The sequence below is a fragment of the Pogoniulus pusillus genome, chromosome 34 (genome assembly GCF_015220805.1).
Source record: "Pogoniulus pusillus isolate bPogPus1 chromosome 34, bPogPus1.pri, whole genome shotgun sequence".
NCBI lineage: Eukaryota > Metazoa > Chordata > Aves > Piciformes > Lybiidae > Pogoniulus > Pogoniulus pusillus.
In genome coordinates this window covers 4,302,560-4,327,034 of record NC_087297.1, presented here as the reverse complement: position 1 = coordinate 4,327,034, position 24,475 = coordinate 4,302,560, and the positions used below count along the sequence as shown (strand labels likewise).

The following is a 24,475-nucleotide window of genomic DNA, read 5'->3' as shown; positions in this document are numbered from 1 at the left end:
CTGTGTGATCTGCTATAGCTGCTCTGGCAGGGGGGGCTGCACTGGATGAGCCTTCAAGATCACTTCCAACCTAAACCATTCTGTGATTCTATGATTCTATCATCCCATTCCAAACCCTCTGACATGGGCAGGGACACTTCTCAGCCCAGGTTGCTCAAAGCCTCATCCAACCTGGCCTTGAACACCTCCAGGGAGAGACCATCCACAACCTCTCTGGGTTTCAAGGTCCCTTCCAACCTAAACCATTCTGTGATTCTGTCATCCCATTCCAAACCCTCTGCCCTCTCAACTAGCCCAGGTGGCTCAAAGCCTCATCCAACCTGACCTTGAACACCTCCAGGGAAAGAACATCCACAACCTCCCTGCTTTTCAAGGTCTCTTCCAGCCCCTAACCTTCTGTGATCTGGCCTCACAGGCTGAACTCTTTCTCACTTTGTATTCCTTCTCTATGTAAAAAGAGGCTCTATGGGAGCAGGGTGGATATGGGATTCATTGTGTGCTCAGGGACTCTCTATCTTTCTCTCTTGTTGCTTTTCCTCTTCTTTTCCACCTACAGCTGGGCAATAGCTTGCTTCAGGATAGGTTTAGTCTTCCTGGTAGCTGGCTTATGGTTGTACTAGATAACCTTCAAGGTCTTTTGCAACCTCCATGATTTATGGTGATGTTATATAGACAGAGGCTCTGTGGGAGCAGGGTGAATATGGGATTCATTGTGTGCTCAGGTACTCTGTGTGTAGAAGGAGGCTCTGTGGGAACAGGGTGAATATGGGATTCATTGTGTGCTCAGGGACTCTGTGCATAGAAGGAGGCTCTGTGGGAACAGGGTGAATATGGGATTCATTGTGTGCTCAGGGACTCTGTGCATAGAAGGAGGCTCTGTGGGAACAGGGTGGATATGGGATTCATTGTGTGCTCAGGGACTCTCTATCTTTCTCTCTTGTTGCTTTTCCTCTTCTTCTTTTCCACCTACAGCTGGGCAATAGCTTGCTTCAGGATAGGTTTAGTCTTCCTGGTAGCTGGCTTATGGTTGTACTAGATGACCTTCAAGGTCTTTTGCAACCTCCATGATTTATGGTGATGTTATATAGACAGAGGCTCTGTGGGAACAGGGTGGATATGGGATTCATTGTGTGCTCAGGTACTCTGTGCATAGAAGGAGGCTCTGTGGGAACAGGGTGGATATGGGATTCATTGTGTGCTCAGGGACTCTATATAGAAAGAGGCTCTATGGGTGAGTATGGGATTCATTGTGTGCTCAGGTACTCTGTGTATAGACAGAGGCTCTATGGGAGCAGGGTGGATATGGGATTCATTGTGTGCTCAGGTACTCTGTGTATAGACAGAGGCTCTATGGGAGCAGGGTGGATATGGGATTCATTGTATGCTCAGGTACTCTGTGTATAGACAGAGGCTCTATGGGAGCAGGGTGGATATGGGATTCATTGTATGCTCAGGTACTCTGTGTATAGACAGAGGCTCTATGGGAGCAGGGTGGATATGGGATTCATTGTGTGCTCAGGTACTCTGTGTATAGGCAGAGGCTCTATGGGAGCAGGGTGGATATGGGATTCATTGTGTGCTCAGGTACTCTGTGTATAGGCAGAGGCTCTATGGGAGCAGAGTGGATATGGGATTCATTGTGTGCTCAGGTACTCTGTGCATAGACAGAGGCTCTATGGGAGCAGGGTGGATATGGGATTCATTGTGTGCTCAGGTACTCTGTGCATAGACAGAGGCTCTATGGGAGCAGGGTGGATATGGGATTCATTGTGTGCTCAGGTACTCTGTGTATAGACAGAGGCTCTATGGGAGCAGGGTGGATATGGGATTCATTGTATGCTCAGGTACTCTGTGTATAGACAGAGGCTCTATGGGAGCAGGGTGGATATGGGATTCATTGTGTGCTCAGGTACTCTGTGTATAGGCAGAGGCTCTATGGGAGCAGGGTGGATATGGGATTCATTGTGTGCTCAGGTACTCTGTGCATAGACAGAGGCTCTATGGGAGCAGGGTGGATATGGGATTCATTGTGTGCTCAGGTACTCTGTGCATAGACAGAGGCTCTATGGGAGCAGGGTGGATATGGGATTCATTGTGCGCTCAGGTACTTTGTGTATAGACAGAGGCTCTGTGGGAGCAGGGTGAATATAGGATTCATTGTGTGCTCAGGTGGTAATAGTGGGAAATTGCAGTTTGGATAGGAATAAAATGGAGTAATGTGTTTGTGTGCTGAATGTAGAAGATCTAGTTATCTTGAGACAGTCCCATGGACTGGCATAAAGACATAAACATTTGCCTTCAGAGGAGAGATAACCTATTACCATGCAGAGGCACAGATTCCTCTCCTGCACTTCAGAACCTGCAGAACCTGCTTTTTCTCTTTTCAGATTACTTAATTAAATGGATGGTGCACTATATTCTGTGTGAAGTCAGTAGAGATGTTTTATCCAGCTCATCAGGTGCTACACGTTTCCATTTGCTGCTCAGCCTTCTGGAGCATCACAGAAGTTAGCCATGGCACAGCAATGTGCCCTGGTGGCCAAGAAGGCCAATGGGATCCTGGGGTGTATTAGGAGGAGGAGTGTGTCCAGCAGATCAAGGGAGGTTCTCCCCTCACTGGTTACAGCTCTCCAGCTGGACCTGGCACCATTGATCACCACCCTTTGAACTCTATCTTGTAACCAGTTCCTGACCTACCTCACTGTCTGCTCTTCCATCCCACACTGCCTCAGCTTGCTCACTAAAATGCCTTGGCAGGCAGTGTCAAAGGCCTTGCTGAGGCCAAGGTAGACTACATCCACTGCTCTCCCTGCATCTACCCATTCAGTTATGGCACCACAGAATGCTCTCAGGTTAGTCAAGCAGGACTGCCCCTTGGTCAATCCATGCTGACTGCTGCTGATAACCTTCTTCTCTTCCAAGTGCCTTGAGATGCCCTCCAGCAGGAGCCACTCCACCATTTCTCCAGGGCTGGAGGTGAGGCTGCCTGGTCTAGAGTTTCCTGGAAGCTCTTTCTTGCCCTTTCTGAAGACTGCAGTGCCATTGGCTCTGCTCCAGCCCTCAGGCACCTCTCCTGCCTGCCACCAGTTGGCAAAGATGATGGAGAGTGGCAGAGCAATAACTTTAGGCAGTTCTCTCAGCACCCTTGGGTGCAGCCCATCAGGGCCCATGGACTTGTGAATGTTCAATGTGTGTAACTGATCCTAACCCAGTCTGCACTGACCAGTGGGGAGCATTCCCTCCTCCAGGCTTCCTCTCCTTCACCCAGGGTCTGGAGTCCATGGGGGAGTTCAGCCTTAGGTGTAAAGACTGAAGCAAAGAAGGCATTCAGCAGCTCTGCCTTCTCTGCACCCTCAGCTCTCAGGCTGCCTCCTTCTTTACTCAGGGGAGCACACAGCTGGCTTGGGCTTGGAGGAAGTGGTCTTTATAAAGCAGCCAACTTTCTTGGGCTCCTTTCCCCTCCAGAGCCTTAGCCCATGGGATTGCTGCAAGCATGGCTCTGAAGAGCACAAAGTCAGCTCTGCAGAAGCCCAGGGTTGCAATTCTACTTGCTGCTCTGATTCTACCCTGTGAAATACTAAACTCCACCATGTCATGGTCACTGTCCCCAAGGCTGTTCCTAACCTTAATGTCCTCAACCAGTCCCTCTATTAGTTAAGACAAGGTCCAGCAGTGCAGCTCTCCTCGTTGGTTCCTCCACTACCTGCATCAAGAGGTTATCGTTGATACACTGCAAGAACCTTTTGGCCTGGCTGTGCCTGGCTGTGTGAGCTGCCCAGCAAGCATCAGGGTGATTGAAGTCACCCATGAGTACCAAGGAGTTAGCTCTAGAGGCTACCTCCAGCTGGCTGTAGAAGGCCTCATCGACATCTTCCTCTTGGTCTGGTGGTCTATAGTAGACCCCTACAGCAATTTCATCTCCTTTTCCACATCCCCTAATTCTTACCTACAAGAATGGACATGGACAAGATGCCCATGAGCCAGCAATGTGCTCTGGTGGCCAAGAAGGCCAATGGCATCCTGGCATGCATCAAGAAGAGTGTGGCCAGCAGGTAGAGGGAGATTCTTCTCCCCCTCTACTTTGTCCTGCTCAGGTCAAATCTGGAGTACTGTGTCCAGTTCTGGGCTCCCTGGTTCAAGAGGGAGAGGATGCAGCAAAAAGGGCTACAGAGATGCTGAGGGCACTGAAGTGTCTCTGTGGTGAGGATAGACTGAGAGAATTGGGGCTTTTTAGTCTGGAAAGGAGCAGCCTGAGGGGGGACCTCATCAATACTTCAAGGCTGAGTGTACCTGAGGTGAGATGATGCCCTAATTCCTTTAACTCTGTTCAGATCTCATCAGCTCTCTGTATCCTATCCTAACTCTAACAGGTTACACAAACAACTTTTGATGGTTTTACCTGTTCAAAACATCATTCAGCAGAGAGTGTTCACAGACCTAGTTTGGTTTGTATCTCAGGTGGTTAGTTATTGTCTGAGTATGACAGCTTCTAATCAGCCCAAGATATCCATGCAGCTGTTTCCCAGGCTGACCTAGCTTGAGTGAGCTGTCTTTGCTTGGGTCTTTTGCCCTTAAATTGCTTGGTAGAAGAGAAAGAAACTGAAATGCCCTTTTCTCTCTGGAACCCTCCTTTCTCTCTGGCCTGCAGTTTCAGAGCAGGATTTATTTTGATGGTGAGTCATATTTTTTAGCTCAAAGAGAAGCAGTCACAGAGGGTTCTGTAAACTTAAATGAGACCAGAAGTGATTGCTTTCAGGCCAGCTTCATTTTCCAACCAGTCAGCTTTAAGATGGAATGTAAGTAACAAACAGCAGTGCAGGGCAATTTTGCAGATGCCTGAGATTTTGTTGTCTGAGGCAGCTCTGGAATAGAGGATGCCTCAATAAGCAAAACAGTTCTGAAATCAGCAATTGCTAACATTTAAAGAGAAACAAAAATTAGCTTCAAACTGACTAACAGCAGACAAGAAGATGGTTCTGTGCAGCTCTTCTCCACAGCCCAGCGTGGCTGAATGGGGAGATGCAATAATCCTCAATGGAACAAGCTGTCATTAAGCTCCATGCTGCCACAGTATCTGCTAATGAAAGAGTAGTTGCACAATGGGTGATCCTGAGGGGTGCAGAAACACAGCTCAAGAACACTGCAACAGGTTGCCCAGGGAGGTAGTGGAAGCCTCAGTCCCTGGAGGGCTTTAAGGCCAGGAGGGATGTGGCTCTGAGCAATCTGCTCTGGTGTGAGGTGTCTTTGCTCAGGGCAGGGGGGTTAGAACTGGATGATCCTGCCCAGCCCTGACAGTGCATGAGTCTGTGTCCCTGCTGACTGCAGGCAGGTTGGAATAGAATCATAGAATCAGTCAGGGTTGGAAGGGACCACAAGGAGCAGCCAGTTCCAACCCCCCTGCCATGCCCAGGGACACCCTACCCTAGAGCAGGCTGCACACAGCCTCAGCCAGCCTGGCCTCAAACACCTCCAGCCATGGGGCCTCAACCACCTCCCTGAGCAACCCATTCCAGCCTCTCACCACTCTCCTGCTCAACAACTTCCTCTTCACCTCCAGCCTCACTCTCCCCACCTCCAGCTTTGCTCCATTCCCCCCAGTCCTGGCACTCCCTGACAGCCTCAAAAGTCCCTCCCCAGCTTTTTTGTATCCCCCTTCAGTCACTGTAAGGCCACAAGAAGGTCACCTGGGAGCCTCCTCTACTCCAGCCTGCACAGCCCAAACTCTTTCAGTCTGTGCTCACAGCAGAGCTGCTGCAGCCTCTGAGCATCCTCCTGGCCCTGCTCTGGACACACTCCAGCATCTCCACAGCCCTCTTGTCCCAGGGGCTCCAGAGCTGGATGCAGGACTCCAGGTGGGGTCTCAGCAGGGCACAGCAGAAGGGGAGAATCCCCTCCCTGGCCCTGCTGGCCACACTTCTGCTGCTGCAGCCCAGGCTCTGGTTGTGTTTCTGGGCTGCAGGTGCACACTGCTGGCTCCTGTTGAGCTTCTCCTCCAGCAGCACCCCCAAGTCCCTCTCCTCAGGGCTGCTCTCCAGCCACTCACTGCCCAGACTGGATTTGTGCTTGGCATTGCCTCAACCCAGATGCAACATTGGCTGCCTCAATCAGGGTCCCTTCCAACTCAAACCACTCTATGATATATAAAGAGGCTGAGGAGTGTGGGTGGCTGCTAGTCAAGAGGCATAGCAGGAAAAGGCACGAGAAGAAAGCACTTCTGCAGAGCTCAGTGCACCTCAGCAGCACCAGCAGCCATGCTCTGCACTCTTCCTTCCTTCATCTACAGAAGGTAGACCCTTGGAGTGAATAAAGGAAGCCTGTGATTTACTCTAGTTGATTTTTTCCTCCTGTGAAGCTTCTGCTTAGCTTGTGACACTTAAGCAGACCCCTGAAGTCAAGAGGGACTTTTCATGTGGTTAAAGCCAAGGGAGGGCTGAAGTGCTGGCTGATTTGTGCTCCTTGCTGCAGAGCTGGGTTTTAGCACACACATCTTATTAAGGTCAGTGGAGACAGATTTAAGGACAAAATTTGCTATACCTTGGCTTCTGTTTCTGGGCTTCTCTCCATGAACCTGATCCCCCTGGTGCAGATGCTTCTTTTCCCATGGCAGGCCCCATTTCTGAGAGTGGTTTTGTGGCTCTAACTGGAAGAGGCAGGGAAATTAGTCCCATAAAAAGCAGGCAGATGACAAATGCTGTGAGAGGTGGAGTAAAGAAGATTATTTCCCTCAGCTTTAATAATGGAACCATAAGCAATAAAACAAATAGGCTTAAAAAGGCTCAATCCTAGCCAGATTGCTCTTTACCTTTCTGATAAGATTACAAAGTAAGCAGATGAAAGGCAAGTGATATAATATGTGCATTTCAGTAAGCCTTTGGATGCTGTCTCACCAAAGAGTACACAACCAACCAGTACATGCTGGCTGGGATAGGAACCTGGTCACAGCCTGCTGATGAGTTGAAGGACTGTAAGTAACGAGCAGTGAGGAATGGTGATGGATTGAGACAGGCTGAATTCTACTGATGAGGCTCTGCAGGAGGCAGGATTTAAGCTCAAGTTATTTAATTCCTTAGCATCTCCATTACAGCATCTCTGCAGCATGCTGTTGGTTGCCCCCACCCCCACCCCCCCCCCCTTTGTCAAAAACACCAGGAAGGCAGATGAGTAAAATATTGGCACCCATTGGGGTCAGCCCTGAGCAGAAAGACAAAGTCAAGTATTTGTTAGGAATCACACAGACTAGTGTGGGTTGGAAAGGACCTTGGAGATCATTGTGGGCTCTCCTCAGACCCCACCTGCAGTCCTGGGTGCAGTTCTGGAGCCCCCAACACAAGAAGAACATGGAAATGCCAGTGCAGAGGAGGCCACCAAGATGATCAGGGCAACAGCAGAGCATCAACTCTGCTTTGAGGGTAGGATACAAGAGTTGGGGCTCTGCAGCCTGGAGAAGAGAAGGCTTGGAGGAGACCTTGGAGTGACCTTCCAGGATCTGAAGGGGGCTACAGAAGGGCTGGGGAGAGACTATTGAGAAGGTCTTGTAATGACAGGATGAGGAGAAATGGGTTTGAACTGGCAAAGGGGAGACTGAAACTGGCTGTTAGGTAGAAGTTCTTTGCAGTGAGGGTGGTGAGACACTGGCACAGGTTGCCCAGGGAGGTTGTGGCTGCTCCCTCCCTAGAGATGTTCAAGGCCAGGTTGGATGAGGCCTTGAGTGACCTGTTCTAGTGGGAGGTGTCCCTGCCTATGGCAGGGGGTTGGAACTGGATGAGCTTTGAGGTCCCTTCCAACCTAAACCGTTCTATGATTCTATTATCCTGTTCCAGGGGCAATGGATACAGACTGGAGCACAGGAAATTCCATCTCAGCGTGTGGAGAAGCTTCTTTACTGTGCTGGAACCCTGAAGCAGGCTGCCCACAGAGGTTGTGTTTGTCTCTTCTCCCAGGCAATCAGTGACAGAACAAGGGGACACAGCTTCAAGCTGCACCAGGGCACTTTTAGGCTGGATGTTAGGAAGAAATTCTTCACAGCAAGAGTGATTGGCATTGGAATGGGCTGTCCTGGGAGTGGTGGAGTCCCCATCCCTGGAGATGTTTAAGAGGAGGCTGCATGAGGCACTTAGTGCCATGGGTTAGGTGATAGGTTTGACTTGATGATCTCAGAGACCTTTTCCACCTTGGTTAATTCTGTGATTCTGTGTTCCTGTGTGGCCTGCCCTGGGTGATGCTGCTTTAGCAGGAGGATGGGACTCCAGGATTTTAGAGGTCTCTTCCAAGCCCCACCATTCTGTGGTACTCAACCCTGAGATGTTCCACTGAATGTGGAACCCTATAGCAGAGCCAGATACTTGGTGCCCTTCCCCTGGTGCTTGCACCTTCTTTCTTGAAGCCATGGGCTGAAACTGAGCATGGCAATGAAGGGCAACGAAGCTGTGAAGGGCCTGGAGAATAAATCTTATGAGGAGTGACTGAGGGAGCTGGGGATGGTTCGTGTGAAACAGAGGAGGCTGAAGGGAGATCTCATTGCTGTCTATAGCTACCCAAAGGGATGTTGTGGAGAGGCTGCTGCTGGGCTCTGCTCACAGGTAGTTGGAGACAGACCAAAGGGGAATGGCCTCAAGCTGAGGCTGGGGAGGTTTAGATGGGGCATCAGGAAAAAGGTTTTCACAGAGAGAGTGGTCAGGGACTGGAATGAGCTGCCCAGGGAGGTGGTGCAGTCACCCACCCTGGATGTGTTTAAGGGTGGTCTGGATGTGGTGCTTGGGGATATGGTTTAAAGTGAATCTTGTAGAGTAGGGTTGTAGGCTGGACTTGGTGATGCTGAGAAGCTTTGCCATGCTGCATGTGGCTGTGAGTCTATGGCAGCACAGTTAGCATTTCACACACACTCCCTGCAGCACAGCACAGGCACTCAGCAAAGAAGGACCTGGGAATAGCTCAGGCTGCATAACCACTTTTGGAGTGCTGCAGCTCAAAGATGTTAACAACAAGAAGACAGCAGAACGTCACAAAATGATCCTGTGCTGAACACCATCAAAACAGGCAGGAGTGGATGAAGCCTGCTCTGAATTGCTGTTCAAGGCAAGGTTGGATGTGGCACTTGGTGCCATGGTCTAGCCTTGAGCTCTGTGGTAAAGGGTTGGACTTGATGATCTGTGAGGTCTCTTCCAACCCTGATGATACTGTGAATTCTTTTGCTAGGTTATTTGCTTGGTGAAATCAGCACTGCTGGAAAAAAAATGTCAGTGTGTAAGGGGGAAGGTTTGGCAGATTGCCACTGAATGGTGAAATAATAATTTCAGGAGCTTGTTTGTATCATCAGAACATTATTAGGCAACAGCTAATAATTCCCTTGTAAAAAGCATGGTGCATAACACGAGGGGAACTCACAATGGTGGCTGCTGCAAATGGCCTTTGTGACTGCATCAGTGATAGAATAATCAACACAGAACTGTTTCCCCCTCTCCCAAGTTGTTATGAAAGGTTATACTTTGTCCTGGATTGAGTTAGAACTGATTCTGCTCAGTGCTGTCCCTTCCCAGCTCAGTCTCTGCTCAGAGCAGGTTTGCACAGCCAGGGGGGTGCTGGTAGCAGTGAGAATGTGATGGGCAGAGCTAGCACCAAGGGTTAGGCTGCAGACCAAGGGCACTGCTTATATCTGTGTGTGCCTCACACTGGGGTTCAGGAAGCAGAAGTCTGCACCTGCAGGGAGGAGCTAACAGGACAGGTGACCCTAAACTGAGCAGCAAAGGTTTGCATCCCATGGATGGCATCTTCAGGATAAAGCTCAGGGATCACCAGGGTCAGGCTCTTCTCTCTTCTTCACTCTTCTCCAATGGTTTATGTCTGAAGAGGATTCTGCCCATTTTGCCTTCAATCCTAATCCATGACCTCCTGAATTCCAGATTGCAGCTCCTAAATCAGTTCTCATCTACTGCTGAATCCAGTGTGGGACTTCTGCCACAGCACCAGTGGTGAGGACAACTAATTGCTGTCAGGGGGCTGAAGCTGATCATAGAATCAAGCAGGTTGGAAGAGGCCTCCAAGCTCATCCAGTCCAACCTAGCACCCAGCCCTGGCCAAGCAGCCAGACCATAGCACTAAGTGCCTCATCCAAGCTTTGCTCAAACACTTCCAGGGATGGTGACTCCACCACCTCCCTGGGCAGCCCATTCCAGTGGCAAATCACTCTCTCTGTGAAGAACTTCCTCCATCTCTCTTTATATATATATATATATATTACTGTTCTTTTCAGTAGTTTCAGCTTTCTTCATCAATTAATAAGCCTCTCTCCCTTATTCTCTTTCTCTTCCCTTTGAGGGGTTCACAGAGAGCCTCTGCCACTCACCTAGTGGCCAGTCCAGCCCTGACCCACATAAATGTGTTGAGCTGCAATTGGTGAGTCAGAAAACAAAGGGAAATTGAAGCTGGCAACAAAAACTTGCTGTAAATTGTTGCATGGAGATTTCAAGTTTTTATTCCTCCTCAATTTCCCTGCCCAGGACCCAACTTGTTTTAAGTCTCCTCTGTGGATGAAATGATGTTTTTCAACTAGTGCTGAAACAGCTGTTTGACTGGAGTTGGCCTGGAGAACATCTTCTCTCTGCACTGGGAATTAAACAAGGATATTAAAAGGACATAACAATAGCAATATTTTAACCCAAATTTAGGGAGGAAGGGGAGGGAGGGGAAAGGGCAAAACCAATTGCTGCAGAAATGTGAGCTTGTAAAATGCAGGCTTTCAATTCCCTAAGCATCTTGAGCAACTTCTGGGTTTCTTATTACAAAATTCATCAAACTCAGGGTTGGTTTTTTTTTTTTCCCACTCTCCATTTCATAGACTCATAGAATGTCAGGGGCTGGAAGGGACCTCAAAAGCTCATCTGGTCCAGCCCCCCTGCCAGAGCAGGATCACCCAGAGCAGATCACACAGGAATGCAGCCAGACAGTTCTTGAATATCTGCAAAGAGGGAGACTCCACAACCCCCCTGGGCAACCTGTTCCAGGGCTCTGTCACACTCACAGGGAAAAAAATCCTTCCTCAGGTACACATGGAACCTCCTATGCCTCAACTCCCACCCTCTGCCCCTTGTCCTGTCACTGGGCATCACCCAGCAGAGCCTGGCTCCAGCCTCCTGGCACTCACCCCTTACATGTCTATTAAGATGAACAAGGTCACCCCTTAGTCTCCTCCTCTCCAAGCTGCTTTCTTGTAGCAGCTGGGGTGTGTGTGTCAGCCTGAACAGCAAATGCCACTCCTGCATGCAGGCAGCAAACACTTAGAATCACAGAACCAGCCAGGGTTGGAAGGGACCTCATAGAACCAGCCAGGGTTGGAAGGGACCTCATAGAACCAGCCAGGGTTGGAAGGGACCTCATAGAACCAGCCAGGGTTGGAAGGGACCTCATAGAACCAGCCAGGGTTGGAAGGGACCTCATAGAACCAGCCAGGGTTGGAAGGGACCTCATAGAACCAGCCAGGGTTGGAAGGGACCTCATAGAACCAGCCAGGGTTGGAAGGGACCTCATAGAACCAGCCAGGGTTGGAAGGGACCTCATAGAACCAGCCAGGGTTGGAAGGGACCTCATAGAACCAGCCAGGGTTGGAAGGGACCTCATAGAACCAGCCAGGGTTGGAAGGGACCTCATAGAACCAGCCAGGGTTGGAAGGGACCTCATAGAACCAGCCAGGGTTGGAAGGGACCTCATAGAACCAGCCAGGGTTGGAAGGGACCTCATAGAACCAGCCAGGGTTGGAAGGGACCTCATAGAACCAGCCAGGGTTGGAAGGGACCTCATAGAACCAGCCAGGGTTGGAAGGGACCTCATAGAACCAGCCAGGGTTGGAAGGGACCTCATAGAACCAGCCAGGGTTGGAAGGGACCTCATAGAACCAGCCAGGGTTGGAAGGGACCTCATAGAACCAGCCAGGGTTGGAAGGGACCTCATAGAACCAGCCAGGGTTGGAAGGGACCTCATAGAACCAGCCAGGGTTGGAAGGGACCTCATAGAACCAGCCAGGGTTGGAAGGGACCTCATAGAACCAGCCAGGGTTGGAAGGGACCTCATAGAACCAGCCAGGGTTGGAAGGGACCTCATAGAACCAGCCAGGGTTGGAAGGGACCTCATAGAACCAGCCAGGGTTGGAAGGGACCTCATAGAACCAGCCAGGGTTGGAAGGGACCTCATAGAACCAGCCAGGGTTGGAAGGGACCTCATAGAACCAGCCAGGGTTGGAAGGGACCTCATAGAACCAGCCAGGGTTGGAAGGGACCTCATAGAACCAGCCAGGGTTGGAAGGGACCTCATAGAACCAGCCAGGGTTGGAAGGGACCTCATAGAACCAGCCAGGGTTGGAAGGGACCTCATAGAACCAGCCAGGGTTGGAAGGGACCTCATAGAACCAGCCAGTTCCAACCTCCCCTGCCATGCCCAGGGACACCCTACCCTAGAGCAGGCTGCACACAGCCTCAGCCAGCCTGGCCTCAAACACCTCCAGCCATGGGGCCTCAACCCCCTCCCTGGGCAACCCATTCCAGCCTCTCACCACTCTCCTGCTCAACAACTCCCTCCTCACCTCCAGGCTGAACCTATCCACCTCCAGCTCTGCTCCATAGAGCTATACTTCACTAGTAAAAGTTTGAGGAACAGGGTTGGTAACTTCTCCCCAGCAGTGAAATGTCACAGGTTCTTTCTGCCACTTCTTCCAATTAAGCCTGTATGAGATGCAATTAAACCCTATTAGATGTGTCTCATGCTGCTGCTGCTGCTTGTCACCTTAAATCTAACTCAGAGCTAAAAAGAAAACCAAACCTGTTTGCCTCCACCTCTTTGAGGTGGACTTGGAGCAGACCCCAAGATCAGCGATGATGAAGTTAATGGGCTGTGAAAATTTGGCTCCAGTTGAGTGTCCAACCTGGATGTGGAAAAAGGCAGAAAACACAACTAGAAGAGTAGGAGCTGCAAAGTGCACCTAGAATATTCATCACTCTAATGCCACCAGGAGAGGAAATAATTAGTTTGGAAGGGTGGCAGGCAGTGACAACTGTTCTGTGTGCAGGGGAGGTCTGGTGGCACCTTACACTTCTGCAGCTTCAGTTGTGAAACAGATGATCTGTTTGGTGCTGATTTGCACTGGCACCATCAGAAGAAGGTGCTTGATGGCTTTGTAAAGCAAAGGACTTGGTGTCTGATCCAGTAATTAGCATCCACAGCCTGCTTTAGCAATAAAGGCAATCATCATCCACTACCAATGGCAGAGCACAACTGATCTGGTCCTGTTGAGTGCTTTTGGCTTCAGCAGAAAATTGCTACTGTCTCTTGTGAACTTAGTTATCATGGAATCAACCAGGTTGGAAGAGAGCTCCAAGCTCAGCCAGCCCAACCTAGCACCCAGCCCTGGACAATCAACCAGACCATGGCACTAAGTGCCCCAGCCAGGCTTGGATGCAACACCTCCGGATACAGCAACTCCACCACCCCCCTGGGCAGCCCATTCCAATGCCAATCACTCTGACAACAACTTCCTAACAACATCCAGCCTAGACCTCCCCTGGCACAACTTGAGGCTGTGTCCCCTTGTTCTGTTGCTGCTTGCCTGGCAGCAGAGCCCAACCCCACCTGGCTACAGCCTCCCTACAGGTAGTGTAGACAGGAAAGTGTCTACAGCTGGTGTTATAGTGTGTTGATTCCAATACCCTTGCCATGAGCCTGGACATCTCCTCTAGCCCAGCCAGCTCAAGGCCCCAGCCAACCTGGCTTTCAATTCTTCCAGGCTTGGAGTCTGAACAGCTTCTCTGAGCAACCTGTTCCAGTGCCTCATCACCCTCATGGAGAAGATTTCTTCCTCAGGTCTAATGTCAGTTCAGATTCTTCCAGTTCAAAGCCATTACTTCTATGCCTTTGTCAAAAGTCCCTCCCCTGCTCTCCTGTACCCCCTTCAAACACTGCAAGGCTACTCTAAGGTCTCCCAGAAGCCTTCTTGTCTCCAGGCTGAACAGCCCCAACTCTCTCAACCTGTCTCCATAGGAGAGCTGCTCCAGCTCACTGATAGAGTGAGAGGGAATGGATTGAAGAGGAGAGCTCTAGACTTGAGATCAATGTGGCTGTTTGAGATGGATTTCTAGCTCAGGCATGAAAAAAAGTTGGAACAGAGCAACTTAGAACTGGAAGAGTATTGGAGTCTGAGTGGAGAGGTGAACATCCCAGGGATAAGCCATAAAATGGCAACAATAAGTTAATACCATTTCATTGGAGCATCAGAAGCTTTGCCTGCAAGCACAGCATGGATCCTCCCCTGTGCTGCTGCTTCTGTGCCCACTGCTATCTTCCCCTGCCATTGTTTTGGCTGCTGCTTCACCACCTCTTGACCTCATCCTCTTTTAAGGTTATTGCATTCTGTGGTAGTTTATTCTCCTTACACTGTTTTATTTAACTGTAGAAGAGAGAATTTAATCTCTCCTGACTGCCCAGATGCTGAGTTGTAATGGATCTACTCTACTGGGGGAGAGATCTGCCCTAACCCACCACCATCAGGAAGAAATTCTTTACAGTGGGTTGCTCAGGGGTGTAGGAATGTCCCCTTCCTGGCAGTATGCAAGGCCTGGAGCAACTTAGTCTGCTGAGGTGGTGCCCCTGCCCATGGCAGGAACCTTGTAACTGCTAACTGGAGGGTCTGGGCTGACAAAAAGCTCAGCATGAGGCTGCAGTGTGAGTGCAGCCCAGACACAACCCTGTGCTGGGTGCAGCAAGAGCAGTGTGGGCAGCAGGGCAAGGGAGGGGATTCTGCCCCTTGGCTCTGCTCTCCTCACACCCCACCTGCAGTCCTGGGGGCAGTACTGGAGCCCCCAGCACAAGCAGGACATGGAAGTGTTGGAGGCAGTGCAGAGGAGGCCACCAAGATGCTGAGAGGGCTGCAGCAGCTCTGCTGTGAGGACAGGCTGAGAGAGTTGGGGCTGTGCAGCCTGGAGAAGAGAAGGCTTGGAGGAGACCTTGGAATGGCATCCAGTATCGCCAGGGGGCTAGAGGAGGGACTACTGAGAAGGTCTTGTAATGTCAGGAGGAGGAGGAATGGGTTTAAACTGGCAGAGGGGAGACTGAAACTGGATGTTATGAAGAAGTTGTTTGCAGTGAGGGTGGTGAGACACTGGCACAGGCTGCCCAGGGAGGTTGTGGCTGCTCCCTCCCTGGAGGTCTCTAAGGCCAGGTTGGATAAGGCTTTGGCTACCTGTTCTAGTGGGAGGTGTCTCTGCCTATGGCAGGGGTTTGGAACTGGATGGTCTTTAAGGTCCCCTCCAATCCAAACCAGTCTGTGATTCTATGGTTTCTCCTTAGCTCTTCATTCCTAACTATGTGAGAATTGCCAAGGAGGAAAAAATCAGGAAGGTAACATTTGCATTTGTCAGTCCCTTTATGGAAAAGCAACCCCCAGAAGGCAGTTTCATGCAGCATGACAATTACAGTGCAAAACCAGTTACAAGAAGCAAGCCAAGAGAACAGCAATGCCATAGGATAGCTTAGGCTGGAAGGGACCTTGGACATCATCTCAGACATCATCTCAAGATGGACTTTCAAAGAGAAAGGCTTCCTGTGGGAAGAGGAGAAGAAAAGCTGCAAGCTCAGCAGAAGCCATGGGATGTGGAGCACCAGGGGAAGTCCTGCTGCAGCCAGCACTGCCTGTCCTGCCCAGCAGCCCCTGCCTGACCAGAGATGCTGGAAGGCCCTTCCTGGCTAAGCTCTCAGCTGTTCCCTTTAGCCAGCAGAAGCCAGAACTCAGCAGCTCCTCTGCAAGCCAGGCAAAAAGTGTCATTGTCCTGACCAAGTCCCTGTCCTGCCTAGCCGGGGGGCCACCAGGCCCCCCGGCCTTTAGATCCCCTCCACCATGCACCCAGTGTGCACCAGGGGCACTCACCAGCGATGCCAGGAGGAGGATCCCTCTGCCCAGTTGGGCAAGCTTGGGGCTTCTGTTCTCCCTGGGCTGATTATAAAGGGGAGTGGGCAGGGAGGGCAAAGTGGCCACAGCTGGGGTGGGAGGAGACTCCAACAGCACCCAGGTGCTCTGGGCTTGGGGGGGAAATGCTGTGTGGGGTGGGAAAGGGGCAGCTGTGGTGGGAAATGGGAGGTGATGCTGAAAGGAGGGAGATGGAGAGGAAAATAGACAGAGACCTGTGTGCCATAATCCCAAGGCAGAGATGTAAGAAGAAAGCACTATGAAGTTTCCCTTCCTTCTGCTAGGGAGGAATGGAAATATTAAATAAAACCTCTGCAGACCTTCAGCAATTTCCCAGTGATTTGCTCCTGTTTCTCAGCAATGGTCTCAGCAGATTGCCTGGGTTTGAGTTTGCATTTGTTTGCTGGGGAGGGCAACTGCAGGCATGGCTCAGGCAGTTTCTTGTGTTTGTCTAAAGGAAGAGGTGTGGGACATGGTAGCATCCATCCCTGACATGATGCAGCTGAGTTGGAAGAGGCTACATGAACTACTCAGAGCTTCCCAGCACAGGTTTTGTGGTACCCAGACACATAATCTCTTGTGGCCCATGAATTGCAAGGCCAGATGAAGGATGTGTAGGCAGAGGAGTCTGAAGGTCTGCCCATCTTTGTCAGGTCAGCCTGTGTCCTCCTAAGCTCTGTTAGCAGGGCACCAGGCATGAAGCAGAGCCATAGACCTCCTTCTGCAGTACTCAAATGCAGACCTTTGGAGCATCAACCCAAACCAATTTCATCCAATCCCTTTGCCTGGCACAAAAGGCAGCAGAGAAGAATGAACTGGTGTCCAACCTTGGGACCTGTGTGACAGGGAAGGAAGGGAAACCTCAGCCTGGAGTGCTCCCCACCAAGAAGAGCTTGCTCCAGTGCAAGGTCTTAAGCCTAACCAACATTCACTGATGCTATGCCCCAAGGAGTAGCATCCTCAAGGCCTGTGTGACAGAGAAGGAAGGGAAACCTCAGCCTGAAGTGCTCCCCACCAAGAAGAGCTTGCTCCAGTGCAAGGTCTAACAGCCTAACCAACATTCTCTGATGCTATGCCCCAAGGAGTAGCATCCTCAGGGCCTGTGTGACAGGGAAGGAAGGGAAACCTCAGCCTGAAGTGCTCCCCACCAAGAAGAGCTTGCTCCAGTGCAAGGTCTAACAGCCTAACCAACATTCTCTGATGCTATGCCCCAAGGAGTAGCATCCTCAGGGCCTGTGTGACAGGGAAGGAAGGGAAACCTCAGCCTGAAGTGCTCCCCACCAAGAAGAGCTTGCTCCAGTGCAAGGTCTTAAGCCTAACCAACATTCTCTGATGCTATGCCCCAAGCAGTAGCATCCTCAGGATAATTTCTGGGCCATAAGTAGGAAGGATAGGACAAAACTGATGTCCTGCTGTCAGGACTAAATCTGTTTTCCAAGTAACCATGCTCAAAAAGGGTGCAGAGAGCACAGAAACTGCCTTGGTGGTGATGCAAATGGTGCTGGTTTCTTCCAAACAGCCTCTAGCACTTGACCTTTGCAGCAAAGGTTTCCAGGAAAACATTCTTATTAAATCACAATCAAAATTCCTTTAGATTTATTTCAAATAAGACAAGAGAATTGCATTAGCATAAAGGCATCTCCATCTTAAGAGGCAGACTCCTTGATAAGAGGCAGCTTTCTGTGCACAGAGGCTGCAGAGCTACGAGGGTGGTTTTAAAGATTGGTTTCCAAACTCACCTATCAGGGAATCATAGAATCAGGCAGGGTTGGAAGGAACCACAAGGAGCAGCCAGTTCCAAACCCCCTGCCATGGCCAGGGACACCCTACCCTAGAGCAGGCTGCCCACAGCCTCAGCCAGCCTGGCCTTAAACACCTCCAGGGATGGGGTCTGAAACACCTCCCTGGGCAACCCATTCCAGGCTTCCACCACTTTCATGCTGAAGAACTTCTTCCTCATGTCCAGTCTGAACCTACCCATCTCCAGCTTTGCTCTGTTGCTCCCTGAGAGCTCAAAAAGTCCCTCCCCAGCTTTTCTGTAGCCCCCTTCAGATCCTGGAAGGCCACAAGAAGGTCACCTCAGAGCCTAGCTGAGGCTGGGTTGATAACTCTCCTAGAAGTGGTGTGTTTTTCCACTGAAGCTGGTAGACCTTTTCATCTTCTGGAGACTAAAAATGGAACTCACTCTTTCTGAAGAGCTTTGGAAAATGAATCACAGAATGGTTTGGGTTGGAAGGGACCTCCAAAGGTCATCTAGTCCAACCACCCTGCAGCCAGCAGGGACATCTTCCATGAGAACAAGTTACTCAAAGCCCTGTCAAGACTGACTTTGAATATCTCCAGGGGTGAGGTATCAGCTACTTTCCCTGGGCAACCTGTTGCAGTGTTCCACCTTCTCAACATCCAACCTAAATCTCCTGTTCTCTAATTTCAAACCATGGCCTCTCATCCTGTCACTGCAGGCCTTTGGGGACAGTCCCTCTGCAGCCTTCTTGTTGCCCTGTTCAGGTCATTTGGCAAAGGTAGCAACAGGATGCCTTGTCAAGAAACAAGTTGGTGTAAGTGCAAATGTGATGGACATCACAGCTCTGCCTAAGAGGTCAGCTGCAGTCAGTGTAGACTTCTTTTGTGATCACAGAATGGCAGAGGCTGGAAGGGACCTCTGGGGATCACTGAATACAACCCATAATCTAAAATAGTTCCCATAATATCCATGGAACCACAGAAGGCTAACTTTTTCCTTGAAAGGATGATGGCTTTAGACACAGTGCTAAAGGATTTTACCTGCACACCAACAGCCCCATCACAGAATCAAGCAGGTTGGAAGAGACCTCCAAGCTCAGCCAGGCCAACCTGGCACCCAGCCCTGACCAATCAACCAGACCATGGCACTAAGTGCCCCAGCCAGGCTTGGCTTCAACACCTCCAGGAGTTCAATGCAACTCCACCACCTCCCTGGGCAGCCCATTCCAATGCCAATCACTCTCTCTGCCAACAACTTCCTCCTAACATCCAGCCTAGACCTCCCCTGGCACAACTCCAGACTGTCCCCTTGTTCTGTTGCTGGTTGCCTGGCAGCAGAGCCCAACCCCACCTGGCTACAGCCTCCCTTCAGGTAGCTGCAGACAGCAATGAGCTCTGCCCTGAGCCTCCTCTTCTGCAGGCTGCACACCCCCAGCTCCCTCAGCCTCTGTTCACAGGGTTTGTGTGGCTTTTTCTCTTCTCATCTTCACAGGAGCAAAGATGCTTTTCCTTCTGAGCCTCCTAGCTCTGGGGTCTGTACATACATCTTCCTCCTTCTTCTTTAAGGCAGCATGAAAGTTTGTCTCTGCTTTTCTCATAGGCAGAAATCCACATTCAATGTCTTTATTAAAAAGAATATATATATACATGATTGTCAAGAAGATTCCTAAGTATCAGTTGCATTGAGAGCTAAGAACCACTTCTCCTTTCCTGGGAAAAGATTTGGTTTGTTTCCCTCCTCTCCCCAAAACCTTTTATTCTCCAAATCAGGGAGAAGAGTTTAAGATCCCAATGATTCTACATCACCAAACCCCCTCACATCCAAGCAGCTGAAACTCAAAGCTTTTTCTCTTCTCAGGCTGCAGCCTGACAAAATCAGTCACTAAGAGAGGAAGCTTTTATTCAGGAGGTGTCAGAACAATCATGTCACCCCAGCTATCTGCAGGAATGAATGCAAAGAGAGAATTCATTGGAAACTTTCTCCCCCCCTCCCCCCAGAAAAGCTCTGCATCAGCCTTTCTCTCTGAAGGAGAACATTCTGTCAGAGGCATCCCTGGCTTGCCCTAGGGCCATGTGAGAGAGCACATGGGCCAGAGCCATGTGGGACAAGAATGGCCAAGCTGAAGGCAGAGGGATGGATGTTGAGCTGGGTGCTGCTCCGTGGACACCCCTACATCTCCCTCCTTTCCTCTCCATCTCTTATTTCTCCCCATCTTCCTCCTTTCCTTTCTATCTGTGTCCTTTCTTTTCAATCTTCCCCTTTCCCCCTTCTTCTTCCTTTCCTCTCCATCTCCTTCTTTTTCTCCCATCTTCCATTTTCCCCTCTCTATCTCTTTCCTTTTCCTCTCCATCTCCCTCCTATTTGTCTTCATCTTCCCCTTTCCCCCACTTTCCACTTTCCCCTCTCGATCTCCTTCCTTTTCCTCTCCGTCTCCCTCCTTTTTGTCTTCATCCTGCCCTATACCCCTATCTTACTCCTTTCCTCTCTATCTCCTTCCTTTTCTCCCATCTCCCTCCTTTTCCTCTGCATCTCCCTCCTTTTCCTCTCCATCTCCCTCCTTTCAGCATCACCTCCCATTTCCCACCACAGCTGCCCCTTTCCCACCCCACACAGCATTTCCCCCCCAAGCCCAGAGCACCTGGGTGCTGTTGGAGTCTCCTCCCACCCCAGCTGTGGCCACTTTGCCCTCCCTGCTCACTCCCCTTTATAATCAGCTCAGGAGGGGCAGAAGCCCCAAGCTTGCCCAACTGGGCAGAGGGATCCTCCTCCTGGCATTGCTGGTGAGTGCCCCTGGTGCACACTGGGTGCATGGTGGAGGGGATCTAAAGGCCGGGGGGCCTGGTGGCCCCCCGGCTAGGCAGGACAGGGACTTGGTCAGGACAATGACACTTTTTGCCTGGCTTGCAGAGGAACTGCTGAGTTCTGGCTTCTGCTGGCTAAAGGGAACAGCTGAGAGCTTAGCCAGGAAGGGCCTTCCAGCATCTCTGGTCAGGCAGGGGCTGTTGGGCAGGACAGGCAGTGCTGGCTGCAGCAGGACTTCCCCTGGTGCTCCACATCCCATGGCTTCTGCTGAGCTTGCAGCTTTTCTTCTCCTCTTCCCACAGGAAGCCTTTCTCTTTGAAAGTCCATCTTGAGATGATGTCCAAGGTCCCTTCCAGCCTGAGCCATCCTATAGCATTGCTGTTCTCCTGGCTTGCTTCTTGTAACTGGTTTTGCACTGTAATTGTCATGCTGCATGAAACTGCCTTCTGGGGGTTGCTTTTCCATGCAGGGACTGACAAATGCAAATGTTACCTTCCTGTAGTTAAAACTACAGGTCTGGAATCATAGAATCAACCAGTTGGAAGAGACCTCCAAGCTCACCCAGCCCTGGCTAACCAACTAGACCATGGCACTAAGTGCCCCATCCAGGCTTTGCTTCAACACCTCCAGAGACGACGACTCCACCACCTCCCTGGGCAGCCCATTCCAATGCCAATCACTCTCTCTGCCAACAACTTCCTCCCAACATTCAGCCTAGACCTGCTCTGGCACAGCTTGAGGCTGTGTCCCCTTGTTCTGTTGCTGCTTGTCTGGTAGAAGAGCCCAACTCCACCTGGCTAAAGCCTCCCTTCAGGTAATTGTAGACAGCAACTGGAACACCAGATCTTGTATTTGATGTCCCCTTGTTGATGGCTTTTTCCCCTGACACCACACTGGAGCAGCAACATCCTCAAGTCTTGCAGTAAGTGAAGAACTTCTCTATCAGACTAAAACAAATGAAAGCAATTGTGTGTCATTTCCCCCTCATCAAGCTGACCTCTTTCTTCTGTATCCAGATATAGCTCCTCTTGCTTTTTTTGAGTTAAATTATGCACAATTACAGCAAAACACTCTCCTGAGCTTTTCCATGCATTGTGATTTCATGATTACTGCTTAGGATGTCTTCACTCTTGGGTATTTACAAGTTGATTACCTTGGGTACCTCCTTAGATAGCAGTTGTGGCAAGCTTGCAGCACTGTGGAAGAAGAGGAGCTCTTGTTCCTCCCTTTAATCTGGCAGTGCTGTGGAGAAGGTGCAGATGTGGGAATCTTGGCTGCAGTGATGAACTAAGGTGCAGGCAGCAGCTTCTCTTCTTAGCTTGGCTTCTCTGGCACAGCATTTCCTTCCTTGAGACCTGAGGTCCTATGCTGTCAGCAGCTGGGCTGCAGTTGTGTTGGGCAATGCCACTGCTCAGAGCTATCTGTAGCCCATGGTAGCCTGGGAAAGCAGGGGAGGAGTGGGCATGATGCAGTGAAGAGGCAGTGTCAGTGCTCCTTTTCCTCTGTGGTGGGAGCTCAGGTATCTTCAGGTCTTCCAGGGGCAGGTCTGGGTCAGTTCATTTAGAAGTTCAATCTGCCACCAATTACAGAATGTCCTCTTCTGTCTACCTGCCACCTGAATTATCTGTCCCTAACTAAGAAAGCCAGAAGTCAATGTCTGCTTTCATCTTCTCCTTTCTTTAGCAGGGGCTGCAATTCAGGCTTGAGAATGCCCCAGCATTCCCTTCTTGGAAGTTATAAAGTGCCTCTCCTGCCCATGGAACTGTGTGGTCAGTGCTGTTTAAAAGCAAAACCCACACTAGGAGCAGCAGTCTCAGACCATAGAATGGAATGGTCTGGGTTGGAAGCAACCACAAAGGTTTAGTTCCAGCCCTGTTCTGATGAGCAGGGACACCTCCCACTAGCCCAGGGTGCTCAAAGCTTCAACCAACCTGGTCTTGGACACCTCCAGGGAGGGAGCATCCACAGCCTCCCTGGGCAGCCTGTGCCAGTGTCTCACCAGCCTCACTGTGAAGACTTTCTCCCTAATCTCCACTGTGAATCTGCCCAGATATGAGCTGTGAGAAGGTTTTCCCCTGCTCCCCTGGTCCGCACCCTGCGTGGCTGATCTGAAACCGTTCCTGTCTGCATCCACCTGTTGGAAACCAAACACCCTTGCAAGACTGTTTCGTTTCTCAGTCTTTCAGCAGAGTAAATGTCCCTTGCACTGCCTGTGCAGCCCAGCATCAGCATTCCAGACGTTATTGCATTGACGGATCGTTTACTCCGGCTGCAGAGAGGAATTCTCGAAGTGTTACTACTCCCCTTGCTGGTGCCTTACGCTCATGGCACTTGGCCACTCGCCTGGCATCCCAGCGCTGAGCTGCTTGCTGTTCGAGCTCAGGAGGGTGAGCTGATGGAGGGACAGAGCAGAATTTAAGAGGTGAGGATTTCCTCTCCTCTTTTACGCCATGCAGCTACTCAGTGAAGAGAAACTTCCACCCGTGTCTGTGCAGGGCTGGACCCTTGGACATGTGTAGACCTGACAGCATGTTTTTATTGGTGCTAGGAGCTATTCAGATCATTCTTTTAGCTGGTTTGTTTTTCACCATGATTTGGTGCTCTGAATGGAGAATCAAAGTGTCTCGAGGGAGTTTCAGATGTATTTTAGATAGGTGATGCCTCATGCCTGGAAGAATCATAGAATCAAGCAGGTTGGAAGAGAGCTCCAAGCTCAGCCAGCCCAACCTAGCACCCAGCCCTGGCCAAGCAACCAGATCATGGCACTGAGTGCCCCAGCCAGGCTTGGCTTCAACACCTCCAGGAGTTCAAGGCAACTCCACCACCTCCCTGGGCAGCCCATTCCAATGCCAATCACTCTCTCTGACAACAACTTCCTCCTAACATCCAGCCTAGACCTGCCCTGGTGCAGCTTGAGACTGTGTCCCCTTGTTCTGTTGCTAAATGTAAAATCTAAACCTCAGTCATTATTTTTCATCACAATAAACTAATTCTTTGAGGGTGTTTTGGCTCCTTCTGCATAGGCTGTCCAGAAGAGGTGTCCTGACCACACAGGGGCTGTGGAGCTGCATGGCAGGGAGCTTTGCTGCTCAAGGAGGGGGAAACTGACACCTCCATCATGTCATCTGTCCCTTCAGTACTATATCCTGCAGGATGCACTGCTCTTACTCTGCTTCTTGCCACAAATAGTGAGCTTTCTTAAGCAAGGATGTGACTTGAAGCCCATTTGTAGGGAGAGTCTGTTCCTTGTGCCTGGAGAAGAGCTTCTGGATTTAAGGAACAAGGTTTTTAGGGTATAGGTCTCAACTTTTATTATACAATCAGAGAACCATAGAGTTGTTTCAGTTGGAAAAGACCTCTAAGATGAATCTAACCTTTGACCTAACACCATCAGACTCCCAAAGCACCATGTCCACATGTTTCCTGATACCAAGCTGGGGGCAGATGTGGCTGGGTTGGAGGGCAGAAGGGCTCTGCAGCAGGACCTTGACCGCCTGGACAGATGGGCAGAGTCCAAGGGGATGGCTTCAATAGCTCCAAGTGCAGGGTGCTGCACTTTGGCCACAGCAACCCCATGCAGAGATACAGGCTGGGGTCGGAGTGGCTGAGAGCAGCCAGACAGAGAGGGATCTGGGGGTGCTGATTGATACCCACCTGAACATGAGCCAGCAGTGTGCCCAGGTGGCCAAGAGAGCCAGTGGCATCCTGGCCTGCATCAGCAATGGTGTGGCCAGCAGGAGCAGGGAGGTCATTCTGCCCCTGTACTCTGCACTGCTTAGACCACACCTTGAGTGCTGTGTTCAGTTCTGGGCCCCCCAGTTTAGGAGGGACATTGAGATGCTTGAGCATGTCCAGAGAAGGGCAACGAGGCTGGGGAGAGGCCTTGAGCACAGCCCTACGAGGAGAGGCTGAGGGAGCTGGGATTGGTTAGCCTGGAGAAGAGGAGGCTCAGGGCAGACCTTATTGCTGTCTGCAACTACCTGAGG

At 50.7% G+C, this 24,475-nt stretch overlaps 1 protein-coding gene and 1 long non-coding RNA gene across 2 annotated transcripts in view; one reads left to right on the top strand and one right to left on the bottom strand.

Moving 5' to 3' along the window:
* CHST9 (carbohydrate sulfotransferase 9) overlaps positions 1-24,475 on the top strand; it is a 111,324-nt gene that overhangs the window by 50,203 nt on the left and 36,646 nt on the right. The window lies entirely within an intron of this gene.
* Positions 10,446-15,965, bottom strand: LOC135189891 (uncharacterized). The gene is made up of 3 exons (XR_010308354.1): positions 15,905-15,965; positions 12,808-12,910; positions 10,446-10,602 (listed from the first exon to the last, which is right to left on the bottom strand). It is a non-coding gene; the product is annotated as an uncharacterized LOC135189891 (long non-coding RNA).